This window comes from Maniola jurtina, chromosome 10 (genome assembly GCF_905333055.1).
Source record: "Maniola jurtina chromosome 10, ilManJurt1.1, whole genome shotgun sequence".
Lineage (NCBI taxonomy): Eukaryota > Metazoa > Arthropoda > Insecta > Lepidoptera > Nymphalidae > Maniola > Maniola jurtina.
In genome coordinates this window covers 9,862,502-9,883,934 of record NC_060038.1, presented here as the reverse complement: position 1 = coordinate 9,883,934, position 21,433 = coordinate 9,862,502, and the positions used below count along the sequence as shown (strand labels likewise).

The window sequence follows — 21,433 nt, the reverse complement described above, 5'->3', positions numbered from 1 at the left end:
AAACTTTAACAGTACTTTTACTTTAATTGCCTGCCACCTAGCCTTTAAACGATAAAGAAATAAAATAATTTGTATAAACATCGAAAATAGTGAGTTTAAAAACAAGTGAAACGATTTTGAATTCCGAATAAATTCACGTTAGATGACAAGAAGCTTCATAAATAAGTTTTTTAATATTTACAATATAATATTTAACAGTGTTAAATTAAAACTTAGACGTAGATTCTTTCTTATGAGGAGTCATTAAATAGCCAAGGAGTAGTATAAACTGTATCAAGGTATGTAGTAGCAGATAATTCTAAGCTTGTGAATTTATCAGCCTCATTAATAAACCTTATTGCACTTCAAAATACCTCCTAGACTATGTTTCTTAATCTTATACAAAATTTTAAACATAGTCTTAAGTCTACTTGCACGAGGATAGTTAAACTGATTTAATTATCTCTTTTAATGTTGTGCCTTTTTTGAAATCAAGTTTAACTTAAAACGCTTAATCAGCTGTTGTTAACTATCCTTGTGCAAGTGGACCTATGAGTTAAACGGTTAATTGAAGAACCATTTCATCGCATCTTTAATTGCACAATGGACAAAAACATTGACGCCATAGACCGACATTTTATACAATAATAATTAAATAAAAACAATTAAATAAAAAAGAAATATAAAAACAATACAGGATTTAAAAATATGACACTGTAACGTCAGCATATAAACTGAAGGAACTGTTTCAAATAGTACTGTGTACTGAATCATATAAAAATTTTACTAATTAAAAATACAAAACTGGCATTTGGCACTTTCGTTCGTTGACAATAAAAAAATCGAAAGAATCACGACCAAATTTTTGACAATTAGTAAGTACTAAATTACAGGAGACAAATTACGTATATGTTTATAGGAATCCAAAAATATTACCACTACTGTATCTTAAAATAAATTATATTATTACTTATTTAATTAGCTATTCGTATACTGGGCACAACTAGTTTTGATTCTTGTCATTTTTAAGTGACTATTAGGTAAGCTAAGAATAAGTTAAGCTATCGACTAACATGGAATATTTTTCACACTAAAGCCTTTTAAATTACGTATATAGATTCCTGGCGTGACGCAAGCTTAGTTTCATTTTTTAAATTTTAATAATACTTTATCATGTTGGTATAATTTTATTTATCGCATAGATAGGTTTTATTTAGATTCATTACTTATGTTGAATTTTCGGAATTTTAATAAATAACCATAGGTAAGTACCTACCTATACAGTTGAACTTGAATACATTATGACATAAATTGAATACCTTTGTATTATCATAGATAGGTATTATAAAACATTTGAATTTTAAATTAGTATATTGTACTGGTAGATAAAACTGGCAAATAATGGTGTAGATAATTGCACGAATTTTTTCAAGAATTTCATTAAAATTAAACAAGAGGGGATAAATAAAATGAATGAAAGCTGTTGAAACTTTAATGTATTTGTACCGTTTTGACCGAATTAACGAACGGATCAAGTTTAGCATAGTTTTAGGCTGTTTTGATTGGAAATGAGTTTAGACTTGTATTCAATGATCGAAATATGGACTCAAATTTAGCACTATTAGGCTATTTTACTCATAAATGTGTTCAGACTTGTATCCAAGAGCCAAAAAGTCCATATTAAAAATATTTTGATCACAAGCATATCTAATTAGTACTCACACTATTTTTTTAGGATTCTCAATTATGATCGATTACAAAATATACCTAATCTAAAAAAATCTAACATAGTTTTGCTTGATAACGCTACGCCACGCCAGCTCATCTCTTTAATCTTTCGTTTAGACATTAATATTTTTGTGAACGTATACAGACGTTGTACATCAGTTTTTTTAATTCATACTAGTTTTATAAATATTTACATTTATCTTGGTTTACACGTCACTGCTAAAAATCACCTATAAAAAACCACGATAAAAAGACAGAAGAATCCTACCTGCCTAAGGCCTTTTAGACCTCATATAAATTAAAAATATATTAAAGACCGTTTGATTAAAACGATGCAGTAAACGTGTCACCCATTTACTTTGTCCCCACTACTTATCAATGAAACCACTTAGGAAACAATCGTGGCAAGTAAAGACTACGATCAATATATTCGTATTTGTACATTTTTCACTATGTCCTCTAACCCTAACATTATTTTACTGTAACATAAAATACTGTTCCAGTTTATCTACAGCTACAACGCTGATTTATAAAGTTATCTAATGAAAAAGTGTTGAATTGCACTATCAATGCCATATTAGTATTTATAGTTTATAAGAACAGTATTTTATTCAAGTATCAGGCAAAGCAACTTAGAGGTAAATTTGCATCGATCCAACTGCGCGTTTTGGCAGATAAACTGCGATACCGAGTGAGGGATAGTGGGGCACAATTCGCACGATAAATAAAAACACAATTCCATTTGAAGCTCGAGGCTGCGGCGCGGCCATGTCCCGTGTACCTCAGCAGGCGTTCAAGATTTATACAGGGAGATGCGGAACGATATATCACGCGGCAGAACAACGCGGGAACTCTACCTATTCCTAGTGTGGAGCAGCCACCGTCCCGATTCAGCCGATAGCAGATCAGCTAGCGCGATACGCTGTGCCACTGCGACGACACGACGCGACGCCCATACACGCCCTCGGATATCTCAATCCGAGCACGACCTCAAAATATTCTTACATATCGTTGAAATTTTCATAAAATATTGACAGAAGCTAATTAATATTAATAGAAACGTCTATTTAATAACAAGCGGGATTAACATAACGCATACATAACTCAGGCTAAGCGATAAATAAGCGGACATCGAAACGTGTATTTTTCATACGAGCATCATATAATTTATAGTCGACGATGATATCGCGACTGGTTCTTTTATTTGTGAAATAGTGATACGCGGAGTGTGCTCGGTAAGCGTTACTAACGGGAAATTTTGACGATAAATCTTCGGCAGTCGATTGCCTAAGCGTTCGTGTGGGCTGGCACAAAAATTTATTCGACAGTCGAGTTTGATATCTTGATCTCTCGACGTCAAAGCGAGTCGGGCGAGTGGAGTAAATCAAGTGGCAATACGACAATCCACGCAGCACATTTTATTGCGAACAAAATGGGAGATCTCGGAATGCTATGACACACGGAGCGCGCTGACTTTGTCTCCGACACACGGGTTCTACTCCTAACACACGCGCGACACCTCGCTACTCGCTACACCTACCGATCAACAGCGCATTACGCGCGACGACCACCTGAAACAAAAGAAAAAGCGAAATTAATAATAATGCCAATCATAAAAAAAACGCAACGAATCATCGCGAAACAAAAGCCTTCAGCAAAATATATTCATTCATTTATGCAATTTATGTTTTTTAAGATAAGATAATTTCATTCATAGCGATTTTTTTGTAACGGTTTAATAACAAATAGTTGCTGTAAGGGCTGTAAGGATATTATTTATGCCTGCGTTACAACATTTCAAGATGCCATAAACAAAAAAGGATCAAATGCGAACATCGCCGAGCCCCAAGGCCATGTAAACCGAGTCAGTATTCTAACAGCTCCATATTATTTATCGCCCACGCTCACGAAAGATTTTTAAAAGTTTAAGTTAATTTCTAGCGTAATGCGAATTTGATAAAAGGCCGTATCTCAGGCAGGCAGGCTCCGCCGAGCCGGCTCTGAAATTAAGATGTAACATGATGCGAGAACGAGCAAGAGCTGCTAGATTTATTGCTATACCACTTTGCATATGCTGATTTACAAAGAGCAAGGATATCTATCGGAGCTGTTGCAAGTGTGACAGCTAAAATTTTAGTGTGCTATTGCTTTCTCTCATTCTCAATCGCTCAATAAGCTGTTATTCATGCAAAAATGACATAATTATATTCGTAAAACAAAAGTTAAATTCACACGATGATATTATAAGTGATTGTAAGCTAATGCAATAAGCATACAAATGCCACACGAACTTAACTTTGATATAAAAATTCCAGAATTAGTTTACATGATAAATCCAATTTTTGATATGCCCGTAAAAATAACACAACTGCATGATTAAAATTGTTAAAAATGTAAAAGAGCTGTTAAAAATAGCTCGGATAAAAACAATTCTACTCTCCTACTCATTCGGTAGTCATGTGAAATTGCTGAAATCTTAAGATCTAGAAGAAATTCTTTTATTATGAAAGGAGATTGAGGAGAGATTATTTTATGAAGGTTTATTAAATTCAAAGTCAACATGGCAGAGTGTGTTCATGGTTTTCATCATAAGAGAAATTGATAAATCGTGCAAAAAAACCTTCTCCGGTTGTGTAAAGCATTTTTAAATGCCTGCTGTTATATAATATTTACTTTTGTTACATTTTTTGGACAAACGATCAGCCTGGCTGTCCTGCGCAGAAATGGAGTCAGTATTTGTTCCGTGGGCATGATTTGTACAGTAATCAGATAAGGCTAGCTTTAAGTTTCAATTTAACATTTTCATTTTTTTTTAATCCTAAAGATATTAACAGCTCTGCATAATTCCCTCGTTGCTGATATTGCTCGTTCGCTAAAGCGCGCGAGCGGGACGACTGTCTGGCTTACTGTAGTCAGCAGAAAGAAATATCAGCTTCACTGTATAGCTCGAGTAAGCTTTAACTACACATTACACATAATCTGAACTTTAAGTTCATCTTTGCAGCGTCATTGAAATAGGTAAGGAAACTAGGAAAAGCTACGTATCTTCTCATTTGTGTGAATACAAGTAGGACCTATTAGTCCTTCACGCTTTAGTAGATTTGTTATAGGGGGGATTTTTATTTATTTATTGACTATCTACAGTGGCGATTGTAGAAATGTGGTACATTTTACGTTTGCAAAATCGTCCCTCCAGAAACTAAACACCTACCTTGCTAACAAAAAGTCAACGTTTAACTACTAAGCAATAGGTAACAACTGATGCCATAACACATTAGTAATATTTTTTGTAACAATATCCCTGAAATGTTAGAAAACCAGTGCAAGCATGATTTAAAGTAACCTTAAAACAGTATAGAAACTATAAATAAGCCAGGCTACCGAAATAGAAACCGCGGTTAATGAACTAAACTACTGTGTACTAACATCCTGATTCCAATTCTATTTGCAGAAACTGACCAGTACAATCAAGAACAATGGAAGAAGACCGGCAAGCGCTCCGTCAAATGCGAGGGGCCATAAATCCTATAGGACGCGCAATTTGTTGAGTTACAGCATGCGCAAGCCAGCCACCGGGCCGACGCGAAATTAGCTCCCACAGAGATAAATTGATGCCGGGCCGCTAAATAAATTATTTGGGAAAACCGAGAAAAAACGGGCGTCTTCCCTTGATAAGGGTTGCACGCATTCTACCGTGGCTGTAATGAATATCGACCGCCCTGTTGCGCTACCAATTTAAGTATACTTATTTTAACTTCATATTATAATCATCATGATCATCCCATTGCCAGCCCATTACTGAGCGCAGGCCTCCTTTAAGAAAGAGAAGGGTTTAGGCCATAGTCTGCCACGCGTGCCCAGTGCGGATTGGTAGACTTCATACACCCTTGAGAACATTACTATAGACTATAGAGAACTCTCAGGCATGGAGGTTTCCTCACGATGTTTTCGTTCAAGTAAGGGATATTTAATTGCTTAAAAGTTAGAGGTGCGTGTTAAGTTAATATAACTTAACAGTTTAGATTAGAATTTTGTTATTTTTACATTAAAATATTAATTTGTTCCAGTAACTTGTATTTTAGAACTCAGTTAGTGGGGCGCCTTTTTCACACTGGATGTACCTTTGAGGGTCAGCACCGATTATTATTTTATTTTTATACACTTGTATTTCTAAACGTCATGTAACGAAGTAAGTAGGTACCTACTTTGGTAACTAAAGAAGACCTGCACAAGACTCAAGTACCGAAGTATAAAGAGGTATAAAAAACTTAAAATCTCCCACATTTTCTAAACAAGCATCAGCACCTACAAATTAAATTTTTGCATCGATAAAACAAATAAAAAGTTTTGTTTTGTGGAACACATACCGAAGAATAACAAATGCCAACGATAGAATCTGTTTTTCCTGTTTCAAATATTCATAAACAACCCGTTTTATATAACCTGCACTAACATAGGTACGTACCTAGGTACTAGATATAGTTATAGGTACTACCTACCTATGCTATGACAAAAATTGATATTAACAAGAGTTATGACGTCGACCGGTGCGGTGACGTCATAATTCACGATCTCGTATAGCCGACCGTACATGCACCCTGCCATTGTAATTCCGATCGAGTAAAGATAAATTTCACGGCATTGGGACTTCGTATAAACTGCATTGCAATCACTCAATTCCTGATATCTAAACAGCCATCAGAATTATAAGACACAGAGCATTAGCATCGCTTGAATCATTTGATTCCACACCGGCTTCTGGAATTTAATCAGCGAAATATTATCGCTAAACGGCATTTTATTGACAAAATGTTTCTCACGACCGCAAAAAATGGGTAATTAAACTCATGTTTCCGAATCCGTTATGTTTATTTTAATTAGGATGCTACCGGTTTTACTGCAATATTAGCTTATGCCCGCAACTTCGTCCGCGTAGATATGTTGAATTTTCAAAAATGCATTCTTAGCGGAGCTTAACATCAGAATCAACGCCACTGTGATCATTCACTTCCCATAATTAAACAAACCTACCCGTGGTTACTTTGATGGATTGGGTCCGAACAATTTGCACGAAATCCGTTTTTCCTGTGCACCGACACTTTCGTTGCAATGGCTAAAAAGGGTTGGCACACCCTTTCTTTCAGCGGGAATTAATCTTAGTTGTATATTCGAGATTTAGCCGGCAATAAGAAAGACACATAGGTGGGCTTACCGACGAGGGGCGCGCGGCAAATTGTCTCAGATTCACCCACCCCACTGGTACGAGGATTTTATTACATTCGTTAACGCATATTAGATTAATGTGTAAATACTTGAATTTGTATGCAAATTGTAAGAAGATTAGATGTAAAAGAGGATGATTTATTTTACCAAACCTAAAAACTATAGTTATTAGACATACACTAGGTACCTTAAGTAGGTATATCTGTATCTCATCGATGTAAAGGAATAAAATCATCCCTAGCAAATAGGGATATTTTTTGTGGTCAAAGTTTGCGTAAAAAAGCGTACCTATCTACTCTATAATATTATAAAATGTGAAAGAAGGGCCCATAAGCTTAACTGATTTGATGAATTCGGAACAGATAGAAGTAAGTAAACTGAGTAAGTAGCTTGCGTCCTGAAAACGGACATAGGCTATTTTTTATTCCGGAAAATCAAAGAGTTCACACGGGATTATTAAAAACCTAAATCTACGCGGACAAAGTCACTGACACTATGTAGAATTTATTAAAATCATTTATTAATTTTATTTCGAATCATCCACAGTTGCTTGTAGCAAACCCTGATTTCAAAGGTTATAAAAAAGTTATTCTTCATTTCTATCGGAATTGGGGTTCCATTTTTAAAAAGCGGACTTGGCGGGGCTTATACCACCCCTACCTGTGCAATCAATTCATCCCCACCGCGACGTATGCGGGCTGCGTGACGTGTGAGACCGTACGCCATTTCTGTTTCGTTCATTGTACTCGGGTGATGTGGTGAAAATGAGTTTATGATGCTACTTGATGTTGTATGCCAGTCAAATTCCCGTTGTCCCCGTTAACGTGGATACGGGTAACGTAGACAACGGGACTACACGGTTTCACAAAATCATATGATTTTAATAAATAATAATTTAAGTTTTAGAAGACACCTACCTATTTATTCAAGAGTATGGATAGGAAAATGAGACGTTTTCTATGACGGAGTACGGCTGTTGGTAAGCTATATGTGATCTAGTTTGATAACAAACGAGTGACTCTAAAATGAAGAAACTAGATTATTGTGTGTCGCTACATCATATTTTATCAAAGTAATCTTAGATAACTAGATATGCCTAAGCATACTATGGAGTATGGGGATATTTAGTAAACAGGTCGTCGCCATCAACCGATAGACGTCCACAGCTGGACATAGGTTTGTAGGGACTTCCAGACGACCATGTCTCGTACTGCCTGAATCCAGCGATTTCCTGACACTCTGATGTCGCCTGTTCATCTAGTGGTGAGTGTTGCTCCACGCTACTCTTTCCGGTGCGAGATCGCCATTCCGGCACCTTTGGATCTGAACCCCAAAGTCAGGTGAACAGGTAACATTAAATAATAATCTCAAATAACTAAAAGTAGGTTCACACGACCTACCTGGCCCTTTGGTAAGCGCTGTGGTCTTATTAGTGGGAGGTCCCGGGTTCGATTCTCAGCAGGGTTCGGAACTTTATAATTTCTAAATCACTTGTCTGGTTTGGTGGGGGACTTCGGCCGTGGCTAGTTACCACCCTAACGGCAAAGCCGTGCCGCCAAGCGATTTAGCGTTCCGGTATGATGCTGTGTAGAAACCAGTGGAGTGGTATGGTAATGAAAAACTGCCATACCCCTTCTAGGGTAGCCCGCTTCCGTCTTACTACTTCTAGACTGCATCATCACTTACCACCAGGTGAGATTGCAGTCAAGAGCTAACTTGTATCTGAATTTTTAAAAAAAAAACATGTCCTACTTAGGTAGGTAGATACTTGTTAAAAATATGTAGGTAAAAGAGTTCAAAAACAGTTTTTTCGTGCTGAATTCCAATCCGCCCCCTGTCGGGACATAAATCAGGATTTTGGACGGTGAAGCTAAAATTTTGAACGGTTTAAGCTGAACGTAAATTTCGTATAACATGACACTATGGAAAAAATAACACCTAATTCAAACATTGTAAGGTATACTTAAACAAAAATATGATTAGGTACGTACAGCCTACAGAATCTAAGTTCATCCGTTCCGTTCCGTTCGTGGCGTTGGGATATCCCAAAGCCACCATGAACCAATCTTCAAAATTTCGGATCATGGTGGCTTTGGGAGATAACAGGTAGGTACTTTGGTAAAAAAAGGTGTGAATTTTTTTACGTCAAAGTATAAATTATATTTTTTATACTTTCGTCGGGATAGTACCTAAGTAGGTAGCTGGTAGATATTAGAAATCACGTCATGCATTGCCAGACACTTCGAGTCGTGGCAACCCCCTGAAGTTCAAGGGTGTCTGGCAGGAGGTTGCCTTATATCCCGCCATTAGGTACCTGTTATTCTGCCAGACGGAGGATACCAGGTATTGTTATCTCCAAAAGCCACCACGACCCAAACTTCATAGTCGCTGATCGTTCCTCTCATGTGTTGAGGACAATACGCAAAGAAACTTTCAGCGTTTATAAAACAACGAAGGTCTAGCCCTCGCTGGCTCTCTCTCTCTCTCTGAGACCTAACTGACAAATCAGTAGATTTATGTCCTAAAAGACGCCTGTTAGCTCTACCTTACAGATTGTCGTCATAGTGAACTTTCACATTGCACGGATTAATTTTATTTTTAGACGCGACTAATGCGAGCACCGCGCGAGCTCTAAGCCTTCCTTTTTTTGCTATTTATTTCGGTAACACTTTGTTATGTGTCGCCATTAGGCCGAATATGTGAGGGTTCCCGGCGCAACTATTTTAGGTTCATACATTAGGTTAACGCTTACGTGGTTTTAGTTAAATGGCTTTAGGGCGAATTGTTTCAGTGATGACTGATAACTGTGAAGCTATTTACTAAAAAACAATTTTAAATTTCTTTACATCGCAACTTAGCTATGTGAGAATATGCATAATTTACTTTACCTATAGAAATAGATAGATGTTTTTATTAAAATAAACCATAACAAGTAGGTAAGTACCTAAGTACTTTTGAATCATCATCTGCCACCGGTTTGAAATATCGAGTTAAATCAGCAAGAATCTCGGCGGTTGCTCTTACGTAGTAGGTACACGTACGTATACATTTAGTAAATTTGTTCTTAAAAATGCATGATTTTTATTCCGCTCTTTTTTATTTTAATTACAAACTATCATATATCAATTGGACGTACCCCCATATTTCACATACTTAATTTAAAATACAACGAGGAGGAAAAAAATAGTTTTGTTGCCAAATATTGAAACGAGAAAAACTATTTAATCCGAAAACTTTTGTAGGTTGGTACGGCGTAATAAATCAGCGAGTCGTCGTCGATGCCAAAGGAATAACACGATATTGTTGGCAACATTGCAATTTATTCGTTCGCGTATAATATCGTACCTATACGTATCTATAATAATATGTCAGAGCCAGAGAGTTGCAATATACTAGAGGCGATGATGTCCCGCAAAACGGCCTCAACCTAGCTGCATAGTTCAGTCGACAATCGTGATTTCATTTTGTTTGTCAATAAAATCGTTATATTTATTTTAATATTAGGTTCACAAAGATTTAGGTTTTCAAAAATACAGAAGGAACTCTTTAATTTTTCGAGATAAAAAGTTTCCCATGTCCCATTATAAGTAAGTATTTATGAGAAAAAAAAAACAAGTTGCTCTTTTCTAGCCATACAAAAAATATTTTTAACAGGGTAACAATAGAGACACAAATAAACCTACTGTATTTAAAGTATTACTTAATATTTTATTTATGTACATAAAAGTATTAATGAGTTCCATTGCTTTTTTGGATTTAACTACATAACTGACTTGGCTTCCTTCAATTGGGCCAAAAATCTTTACTTAGTCCTCACTATATGTATTTAATTGTTATAGAGAAAAGCTTCATGCAAAATTTCAAGTTTCTAGGCCCAGCCAGTTTAGCTATTCATGTATTATCATATCAGTTAGTCAGTGTCTCCTTTAATATTTACCTCCAAATATATGAATATAGATAGGTGGACGCGTTTATTCGACGCTTAATCCATCAAGACTGTACCTCTATGGTCTATACCTCAATGGTCATTGCTACTGCACAAGTGATACCATCACATGGTACCTCCGAGGGTGCTATTAATTACGTATAATCCGCCTCGTCGTGATAAATTTCTTGGCTTGTTTGTTAATTAGTATGTAGTTTGCCATCTAAAAGCACAACATGATAGCTCATAAGTTTCCGTACTGCACATAATATTATAATGTCTCTTATAATCCATTTCCCATATATAGAGTTGCCCCTTTCTGTTAATACCTATTATAAATACTAAAACTTCTTTGTTTGTTAGTTTTGAACTTTTTTTACAGATTTTAATGAGGTAGATATACCTACAGCTTTAAAAGGAGAACGTCATACCTAAAAGCTCTATTCCAGAATAACAAAAATCTTCCGAGACACAAAGAATCTCCAAAATTGGGAGAAAAAGCTAGTAGGTATGAAATATTTTTACTTAAGCTTGTATCATAGGATGTGTCTATATTATACTTGGTCATTACCTCCATAGATAAACATTTGCATAAAATATATCTATCTTAAAAACTATCAGAAGCTACAAGAAACCGGTTTTATTTAAAATTTTCAAACCACTAGCCACTTGAATCGCGACAAAAAATCTACTCATTTGAATAAAATGTTATCTCAGAATTGATGATAAATGTGTCCACATTTTGGTTGTTTTTTTTTTTATTCTAAGTACACAAACATACACTAGCAACGTTATGTGTGTGTGTGTGTAATATTACGTACCCACATTAAATGCCAAGGAAATAGTCTACCTTTATATTTTTATACTTGGCTACCTAACTTTACAGACCGCATTTTTCATGCCATACTCCATTCTATACGTACCTAGTACTTCCACACGTACCTACCTACTATACCCAGGTATACCTAGTTCAAAAAAAATGAAAAAAGATTAGGTACGTAGGTAGGTACCTACCTAGGTAACTAGTTCAATTTTATAGGAACGTTAGCTTGTTATAATTTGTAGGTAGGTATAGGTATATTCACCGGACCAAGGCATACAATATTTGTTGAGCGATAAAATAACAATCTTTCATCACAACAAACAAGGGAAAAATATAACAATATCTTGGAGAGCGAAGATTACTCCAGGAACGTGATCTTTATTACCCAGAATCACGTGATCTCACAATAAACTATTCTTCATCACGATAATTTAGTAGCTGTGTTCACACTTTTTATTTTTTCCCCTGTATTCCTTAGAAAAATGGGAATCGTGGTAATACATCAACTTCTTCGGACCTCGTTACCGAAATCAACTCTATCGTAGATCACATTCGTGTAAGGCTTTGCTTTTTTACAAGTGCTATAACGGCATAAGTCTTTCCTGTAAACCAATCAAGAATCAACTTTTTTTGAACCTCGTAAAGTTCAATTCTCTATACTAATAATAGAGTATCCAGGCAAAATTACAATGACGGTGATATAGAAGAGACGCAAGCCACACACGACGAATTACGAGCGAAGCCGGGCCTGAGTTATGTGGCAGTGGTAGGTAGATATAATATTTATGAATTATGATTTGTTCCAACAAATCCATGATTATGTTCTGGATACACGTGTCTAGTTAGACATGATTTTTTGGGACTAACACTTTTCTGCCAGGGATATCTGCCAAAAAAAACCAAAATGTAACCATAAATTACTTTTATTAGGTGTCTAGATGTAACAAAGGCCTAGCGTTCGTAAATTAATCTTGTTGACCACTTCTTTGTTTTAACCTCAACTGAACTTGAAGAGGAATTTGTGCATTTAAATAATAAAATTAGGTACCTAAACCGTTTTAAAGCGAGGGTGGAAGCGATAAAACCCCTTTACTTGCCTGGAGAATGAGGTTTTGACAGTTTTTGTATAGAAAACCTAAAGATAAAAGTTATTTGACGATTTAAAAATCGGCTCTACGTTGCATATTATTATTCTAATTTGTCATTTACATAATTCGCTTAAAACATATTTTGACTAAGTATTGCAATGTAAGTATATCATTACGAAGTAGGACCACATGAGTAAATATCAGGACATTGTGTTTTAGTTGATGTAGGTAGGTACCTACCTACCTATCTACTTCGTCTTTATATTTTATCACCTTTTTATTTTTACATAAATGCAGATGTGTTTTGTACTTTACCAACTTTACTCAAATACTTACCAGATGTTGGTGTAAAGTTTTATGTCCAAATAGTATTTCGAGGAATGCAAGATGGCGCCGCCGCGGGACGTGATTTGTCAAAAGCAAAACAAACAGCACAGGAATAGTTTCAGTTGACAAGTTTATAGCGTATCGCGCTCTTCTCACTCCGGCGATTCCACAAGTTTATGTGAATTTAAAGAAATTTATTCATAGATAAAACTGTGTAAGTTCAAAATTATTCTTTTTACTTTTATCAATAACTCAATATTTAAAAACCCCCGACACAAAAACCTCTATAAGAAAACTAGATAAGAGCTGATAACTTTCAAACGGCTGAACCGATTTTCTTCGATTATTAAGAACACTCTCGATCAAGCAACCTTTCAAACAAAAATAACTAAATTAAAATCGTTTCATTCATTTAGGAGCTACGATGCCACAGACAGATACACAGATACACAGATACCTACACACGTCAAACTTATAACACTCCTCTTTTTGGGTCGGGGGTTAAAAATTGGCGTAAAACATCTCATGTATATAATATATTACAGGAGATAAATATTAAAAAGCTACTTACATTAGAGTCGAAACACGTAACTAGTTTCTGTAGATATTTGTCTAAGCAGAAGCTACTGGGAATGGCAGGAAGATTTAGGTGCTCTACACTAATGCGACAGACGCATTTCTTATAATAGATACCTACTAAGGAAAGAAGCATGTGGTGGTTTAAGAACCTATCTAATTAAAAATTAAATTAATTGTCAAGCAATGTTTTTGTTTATTGGAACCTACTTGAACTAAGCGAAAGTGTCTGTTTGTCTGAAACCTAAATCTACCTGGACCAAGTCGTGGGTATCATCTACGTATTTGGTACATATTATATGGCTTGCGGGATGCAACGCATATGACGGACTTTGACCACTTTTTATCCCTACAAAAAATCCACGCGGAGGGTCGTGACCGTGCGTCTTCTAGGTAGTAGGTTTTACTTGATAACAAGTAAATAACACTTAGGAACTCATTTCACCAGGAATGTGCTGAGCCTTGATTTCACCAGAAAATATAAAACTATCAATTATTTATTATTAGTGAGTTCACAAGCCTGTGCTTTGTATTCTTGTTCGGTCATGGTAGAAAAGAAGGCTTATTTTTAACCCCCGACTCAAAAAGAGGGGTGTTATATGTTTGACGTATCTGTGTATCTTTCTGTGGCATCGTAGCTCCTAAACTAATGAACCGATTTTAATTTAGTTTTTTTTTGTGTAAAAGATGGCTTGATCGAGAGTGTTCTTAGCTATAATCCAAGAAAATCGGTTCCGCCGTTTGAAAGTTATCAGCTGTTTTCTAGTTACTGTAACCTTCACTTGTCGGGGGTGTTATAATTTTTAATTTACCTTGTCTTAATTTGCAATTTCTTGCACAACGTGATAAAGTAGCCCGTCTGCAAGCCGCTTACAGAGGGTCGTTGAAGTTAGGCGGGACAAGAGCGCAACAAGAATAATACAAAATGTTTTTCATTTTCTTTATGTCACCCCCGGCAGTCGTAAAGGCATTAAGCGTGACCAAACTTTTGTTTGATACCAACTACGTATGAGCGCAGTATCTACGCTGCACTCTATAAACTTAACACAAAGATTTTTTAAAAATTACATAACTACCTATTACTCGTTTACCTAGTTTACTCTACGAAAAATGATATTTTATATATCAAACTAGCGACTGCTAGCGGCTTTGCTTGGCGAAAGTGGAATTCCTCTTTATTCTCTATCCCGTGGGAATTTTGAAATTAAAATTCGGCATTATTTCTTGTCCACTTTATAAAGGATCTTCTGTGCACAGATTTCTAGGTCTGAGAGTTGATGAGACAGTCAGTGAATCAGGACTTTTCTTTTTTATGTCGAGTTTAGCTAACAAGATCCTAGTTTCATACAAAAGTCGACACCGTCTCTGAAAAACATTCCATTATTCCATGTTGGTAAAAAGTTGAATGCATTTCATCAGAGACGGTTCTTCTTTTTCTTCCAGGCTACAGGGTGCAATTTTCTGCTAAGTCAATTCCACGTTGAAGACTGTTAGCACGTGCATATACGCTTGTGCAATCCACGCCTAACCGACCTCGAAACTAATGACAAGCGCCTGACATGCTAACAGCTAAGCTAAGCCTTAATTCGCACGAGCGTTAAAAAAGCGTTGCGTTAAAACCCGGCGTTGCGCTGAAAACACAAAGTGCGCGTTAAAAAAGCGTTGACGTGTGAACAGAAACTTGGGAATGCATATTTTGTTCTATTTGAACGCTTTTTTGACGTGTGAATGAGGCTTTAGACACCTGTGTCTCACATTTTTATTCATTTATTTTCATTTGTACCAGAAAGTTGTAACAATACATTATTAGTATGTGGCTGAACCAGATGAAACTTGAAACCTTGCTGTGACAACTCTCACGCCAAGGTTAGTGAGGAAAATAACTCAAAACTGAAATTGTCCTGCTAAAAAGTAGCTACCTATACCACAGAACTAATAACTTCATATATCACAAAGTGTATTCTTTCTTATTTTCAGGGAGCGTACGTTACACATGTATGGGGACGTTCCCATTTTTATCACGAATCTCAATCCTTCACGCTGGGTCGGGAAGACACATGGATATTGAAGAATTAACTCGATTTCCCGGCGATAAAGCAAGATGGAGAAATCTCATTAACTGCGATACGTTTATCTACTTCTTCGGGAGACAGATTTGTATAATGTATTTGTATTACTGAATTATAAGATGCTGTATTTATTGCTTGGTCCTGAAATACCAACAAGTCATATTCATAACTCAACGGGAATCATAAGAAATATCTACTTACTCTGTCAACAATAGGATGGGAATTAGGTAAGGTTAGTTAATAGATAATTACTTAGGTATTGAATCTAATTTTAGAAAGAAATCCAGATTTCTTTGTGTGATCTCTATCGAAAATCTAATAAGTACTTATAGAATATATTTTCTCATGGATAATCCAAGAAACTTATAGTTTGGCATTGAAGTGCTGTTCCTATGCATAAAATATTTATTTGAAAATTGTATTTTTATTTTACTTTGGGGGATGGGGAAATGACAAATAAAATAAAAGCAACAGGTTCAATTTATAATATACCCAACCAAGTATAACAATTTAATTGTACTTTTTTCATAGAACTACTTACGGGCACAAGTCGCTATAGGTAGGTACCTATATTGCTTAATCAAACACTTGAGTCCCACTAATCAGACCACCCTAAAATATCTATCCCGACCTACATGTACCGTAATTAAATAAAAGTAGTGCGTAATAACCTCCAATTAAACTTTTCCCTAATAAATTATTTTGATAAAGTTTCGATAAAAATATACAGTAGGAAGGTAGGAGGCACCCTACATACCTAACTTTATCGACAATGAGGATCTCTCTTATATTTTTTTCTACTTTCCGTTTTTTCACTTCTAATCAATAATTAGGCACTTTATTTATTATCCTGATATTAACTCATTATAATTCAGTATAACACAATACATTTAATTAGGAAACACGTACAAGCTTCTTCATATTAAGCGATCCGATATCGGTTCAGCATCTGATGAATATTCACAAAACTTTTCGCATATTTTTATTGGACGCAATTGCTTGTTATGCAGAGTTTTTATACCTATAATATTTTTTTAGTTCAAAATTATTATGAGTTATCTCCGAAATAATAATAATTTAAATAGCGCTTCTAAATAAGCGATCCGCTTTCCATTTTATTTTGTAACTGATTGGCTATTTATGAGTGTCGGATATCGGATGTATCTTCACGTGATATCTTATCGGAAAATGTAAATGGCTATATTTACGGAAGCCATTAAAAAGTTTACTCCAATGACGTATAAATTAGTTAATACATTCTTAAGGAAGTATAAAGATGGTATTTTCATGTAAATTATAATGAGAAATTGAATTCGTGGTGTTATTTTTATGGCGTGTACGATTTTTATCTGAATTTGTAATTTAGTTTAATTAAATCAGGTACCTAGCTACTAAATAATGTTTGAACTAATTCACCTGAGCTACAAGGATTTTACACAGCTGAAGTGTAAGGCTTTTATAGAAAGGTAGGCACCTACTGAAAATTCTGCTGTGGGAGCTTCTAACAAAAACGGACGCGCCTGCTACTGTGTTCGCGTCCGCTCTCTCAAAGTGAATAAGCAACAACGTCCATAATCTACGAAAGAGATAGTCTACGCCGAAATAAACTCGTGTCATCGACAAATATGATAGGTATACCTACCTACTTAATAATATGATGTAAATACTACTTAATATTATACATGCGAAAGTTTGTATGTATGGATGGATGTTTGTTACTCTTTCACGCAAAATCTACTGGACGGATTTGGCTGTTTGAAAGGAGATAGATTATACCCTGGCTAACTTTTATCTCGGAAATTAAATGAGTTCACACGGGGTCATAATTATTTATGTTAATTATAATTAGTGTTATACCTACTAAGTATGTAAAACCTTTGAATAAGAAATAACTACTTACGGTGTCATTGTTTGTAAACGTACAAACAACGACACCGTACAAACACGACAAATAAGTGAAATAAGAATCATTGTACCTAATACATATTATACTAATTAGGTCTATCGGTATGTTGGAATGCAAAATAGGTAAGTAATACTTACTAAGTATATGAGTATGAATTAATGTCACAGACTATTATTTATCTACCTGTCACCTACTGGCTGCTGCTGAGTAATTATCTAGTACCTAATGACCACACGGCCGATCACCTAGCCTCTAGCCTCTGAACGCAGGTCTGACCAGTCAAGCCACTCTCTGGCTTTCCACTCAGAGCCGCCATGAGAAAAGCTGAGGACCGAACAGAGTGGAAGGCTACGGTTACCATCCTAACGAAAGCACTTCATTGTGGACAAGATCTTCATCAGTAGGTAGGTACGTAAGTAAGTATACAACCAAGAAGAGTAGGTAAATGTAAGAGGTAGGTTAAGTATGTCCTACGTAAAAGTAAATATCACTTAGGTACTTAGATAAATAAGTAAGTACACTCTTATGTACTTTAAGCACTTATAGAATTTGTTTGAAAGATTGCTCAATACTTTATGCATACTTACCTACTGCAATATGAAACAGACACTGCACTTTCACAACAAGGACACGGAATCACACATTAAAATACAATTTTACAATAACCGCTCCCAAGAAAATGAATAACATCAATTACTAGACCGGCGCTATCGTAATGAACTAGCGACTGAACCCGGGGCTACCTGTGGCTCGCCTTAATGCTCGCTAATAATATTTTATGGCCATTACCTTTGTAAACACGGCTAAAACGTTTTTACCGCTTAAGGGTGCGTTTCCATTGAAATGGAAGGAAGCTAAACAGATTAAAGACGTACAAGAATAGTTCGATCAGATAGATCAAAATCCAAACCTCGATTCCGGTCCACTTCAGATTGCTGTTGTAAAGAAAAAAACAGAGATGAGGAGAATAATTGTCAAAATATGTATAGGTATAGGTATCTAGTAATTCCAGCACCAAGCTGAGGAGAGCGGAGTAACACGGAGCGAAGGGTGAGGTAGCTGTGCAAAGTGATGCGGGATGACTGAACTACTAAACTTTGTAAATAATATGCAATGTGGTATCTGTGACACATCCGACACATAGGTAGGTATACCAAGCATTTCTGACATGGGCAATAAAGCTGTTCATTCCCACTTCACTCGTCTTTTCAGGTCCGCTTAACTTCAGTCATTGTCATCGTCGTCGTCTCCTTTAGGGACTTTCACACGCCACAGCCTTGTGCCGCCTGAATCCAGCGGCTTCCTGCGATTCGTTTGATCTTATCTGTCCGCCTAGGGTTGGTGAGGAGTCCGATACATAATCGTAATCCCAGCAACTTCAAAATCCAACAACCAGCAAATCCAACATCTATCGGTTCTTCAAATTATCCTTGCACTTCGTTCTTCACCTTTAATCGAAACGCCTAACTCTTTCCACAGCTCCGCTTTTCTCCTCACACAATTCCGTTTCAATGGAAACGCACCCTAACACACGCCAATTGCGCTCAATGGGGGCGCAATTTTAAAACTTAAAATACAACAGGCATTGATTTTTAACAATAAGATTCTTATTTAGCGATTTCCAGTCTCTTTTTTTATTACAATTCGATACGGCTTTACTGTAAATATATTTTTGGGAGACTGTTGTTTAGATTTTAGAAGTGCGTTTTTAAGACGTTTCCTATCCACATATATTCTCTTTTTTATTAAAATTCAAAATGCAGTTTTTGTGCTCTTTTTTAATCAATTGTTGTTAAGAAGTGTTTTAAGTTAAAAATTGCCATATATTTTCTAAAAAGTAAGCATAGCACGGTGAAGGATAGTTCTAGGAAGTCGCCGACGGGATGGGGATGTGCCAAAAAGAGATAAAGTAGTTTTATTGATCTATACGGACGTTCGGGCGGCGCGAGTGCGAGTTGAATGAAACGAAGATAACTTGCCGCCCCAACTTCGCCCGTCCTTTTTACTCATCCCAAAAATGGTATAGTGCCATCTCTATCCAGCCACGTGACCTAAGCAGGGTGTAACTCACCCTACAACTAGGGTTGCCAATCATAGTTTATAAAAGTTATTTTTTAAATTACATACTTAAAAGCTTACTGAGTGATTATACCACTGTGCTTCATATACAACGTTAGCTACAGCGTTAGGTAGATAAGTGTTAGGTATGTTTCAGTAATGCACTTACGCCTAATTTAACTTAAAAAGTATTAAAAATGTTTCTGAATTTGCTTGTTGAACGTATAAAGGTTTTGTGAATTAGACAGAAATTGGAATCAATGAAATTAAAAATAGGATGGTTAGTGTGAATTATGAATGAATAATGATGCTCTAATGAACGTAAAAACAGACCGATTCTTTAATTCAAACGCAATATCAATATTTTCTTACCTAATAGGTAAGTAAGTAATATTTTTTGTGTTCGTTTTTTTTGGCTGAAATTTCGTATGACTGTAAGAGATTGCACCCAAAGGTCAAACTTTAAAACCTCAAATCAACACTGACACAGAGTCGAAGCAATCTGAAATTATACATTAGTTAGATTTTTTAAAAAATTATTATCTACAAACACAATTCAAAAATCTTCACCTCCATCTACAAAAGTAATGCCTTCCTTCGAAGAAAACCATTCTGTCAGTCATAAAACAAAATAAAATATTTTTGTACATTTTCTAACGGATAAGCAAAGTGTTAATCTGAAAAAGACCCTTTCACCTTTCACCTTTATCTTTAAGATGAAAGTTAAGAGAAAGATATACCTACTTTATACCTATTTATCACAGTTAAGTAGGTACCTAAGTAATTACGCTATTTTCTTTTTTTTAAACTGACAACCCTACCTACATCGGCCATAACTTACTCATAGCGATAGGCGGTACTGTCGCGAAAAACATGTCCACTTTATTTTTATTTTTAACCAGTTTTCTACTTTTCTCTATACGCTGATAAATGGTTTTATTGCAAACCATTTGTTTTGTGAGTGTAGCTTTACAATTTAAGAAGCGAGAAACTGTTTTATACCTAAGTATTATGACTCTCGTGTTGTTGATTTTTAGTTAATTTCTTACTAGACGATGACCGCAACTTCGCCCGCATGGATTAAGGCTTTTAAAATCCCATAGGGATTCTTCGATTTCCCGCCATAAAATGTAGACCTTACTCCTCTCAGCCAAATCGGTTCAATCATTGTGATTTGTGACGTGAAGGAGTATACCTACCAAACATCCTTTAATAAAATTGGACAGTAAAAAATAAGAATTTTTTAAAACCTAAATCCACGCAAACGAAACGGATATAAAACCGAATTTACAATTCGACCTAGGTTCCTACTTAGCTAGGTATAAGTACCTACCTATTGTAGCTTAATAGGTATATTTGCACAGTTGAAGCCATAGAAACCTATGGTAGGTTACCTACGTTAGTAAAGGTTACGTTGTCAAAATATCACCGATTTATTGTATTTATTATTTATATTTAAAGATTCAAAAGTAATAAAAATATCAGGAATATTAATTCCATAACCATACCCGGAAAATATCTTTTTATTTGGCGCTGTTCATACCAAATGTGCATCCCATAAATTACAGCGCTCCTTCATTATCCCTCTCTTTCTCGCATCCGTCTTCTTCCAGCACTTTATTAACAGGGTCAATCCACCGGGGCCTATACAAGTTTCATAATAAAAAAAACAAATAAGAAATCCGTTTTATTAATGACTAGCTGATGCCCGCAGCTTCGCCCGCGTGGATT

General features: G+C 35.8%; 1 long non-coding RNA gene across 1 annotated transcript in view; it reads right to left on the bottom strand.

Moving 5' to 3' along the window:
• Positions 1 to 391: 391 nt before the first annotated feature.
• Positions 392 to 21,433, bottom strand: part of LOC123869171 — a 42,239-nt gene continuing 21,197 nt past the window's right edge. Inside the window, exon 2 of the long non-coding RNA XR_006796828.1 lies at positions 392 to 3,278. This is a non-coding gene — a long non-coding RNA (uncharacterized LOC123869171). The remainder of the gene's footprint in view (positions 3,279 to 21,433) is intronic.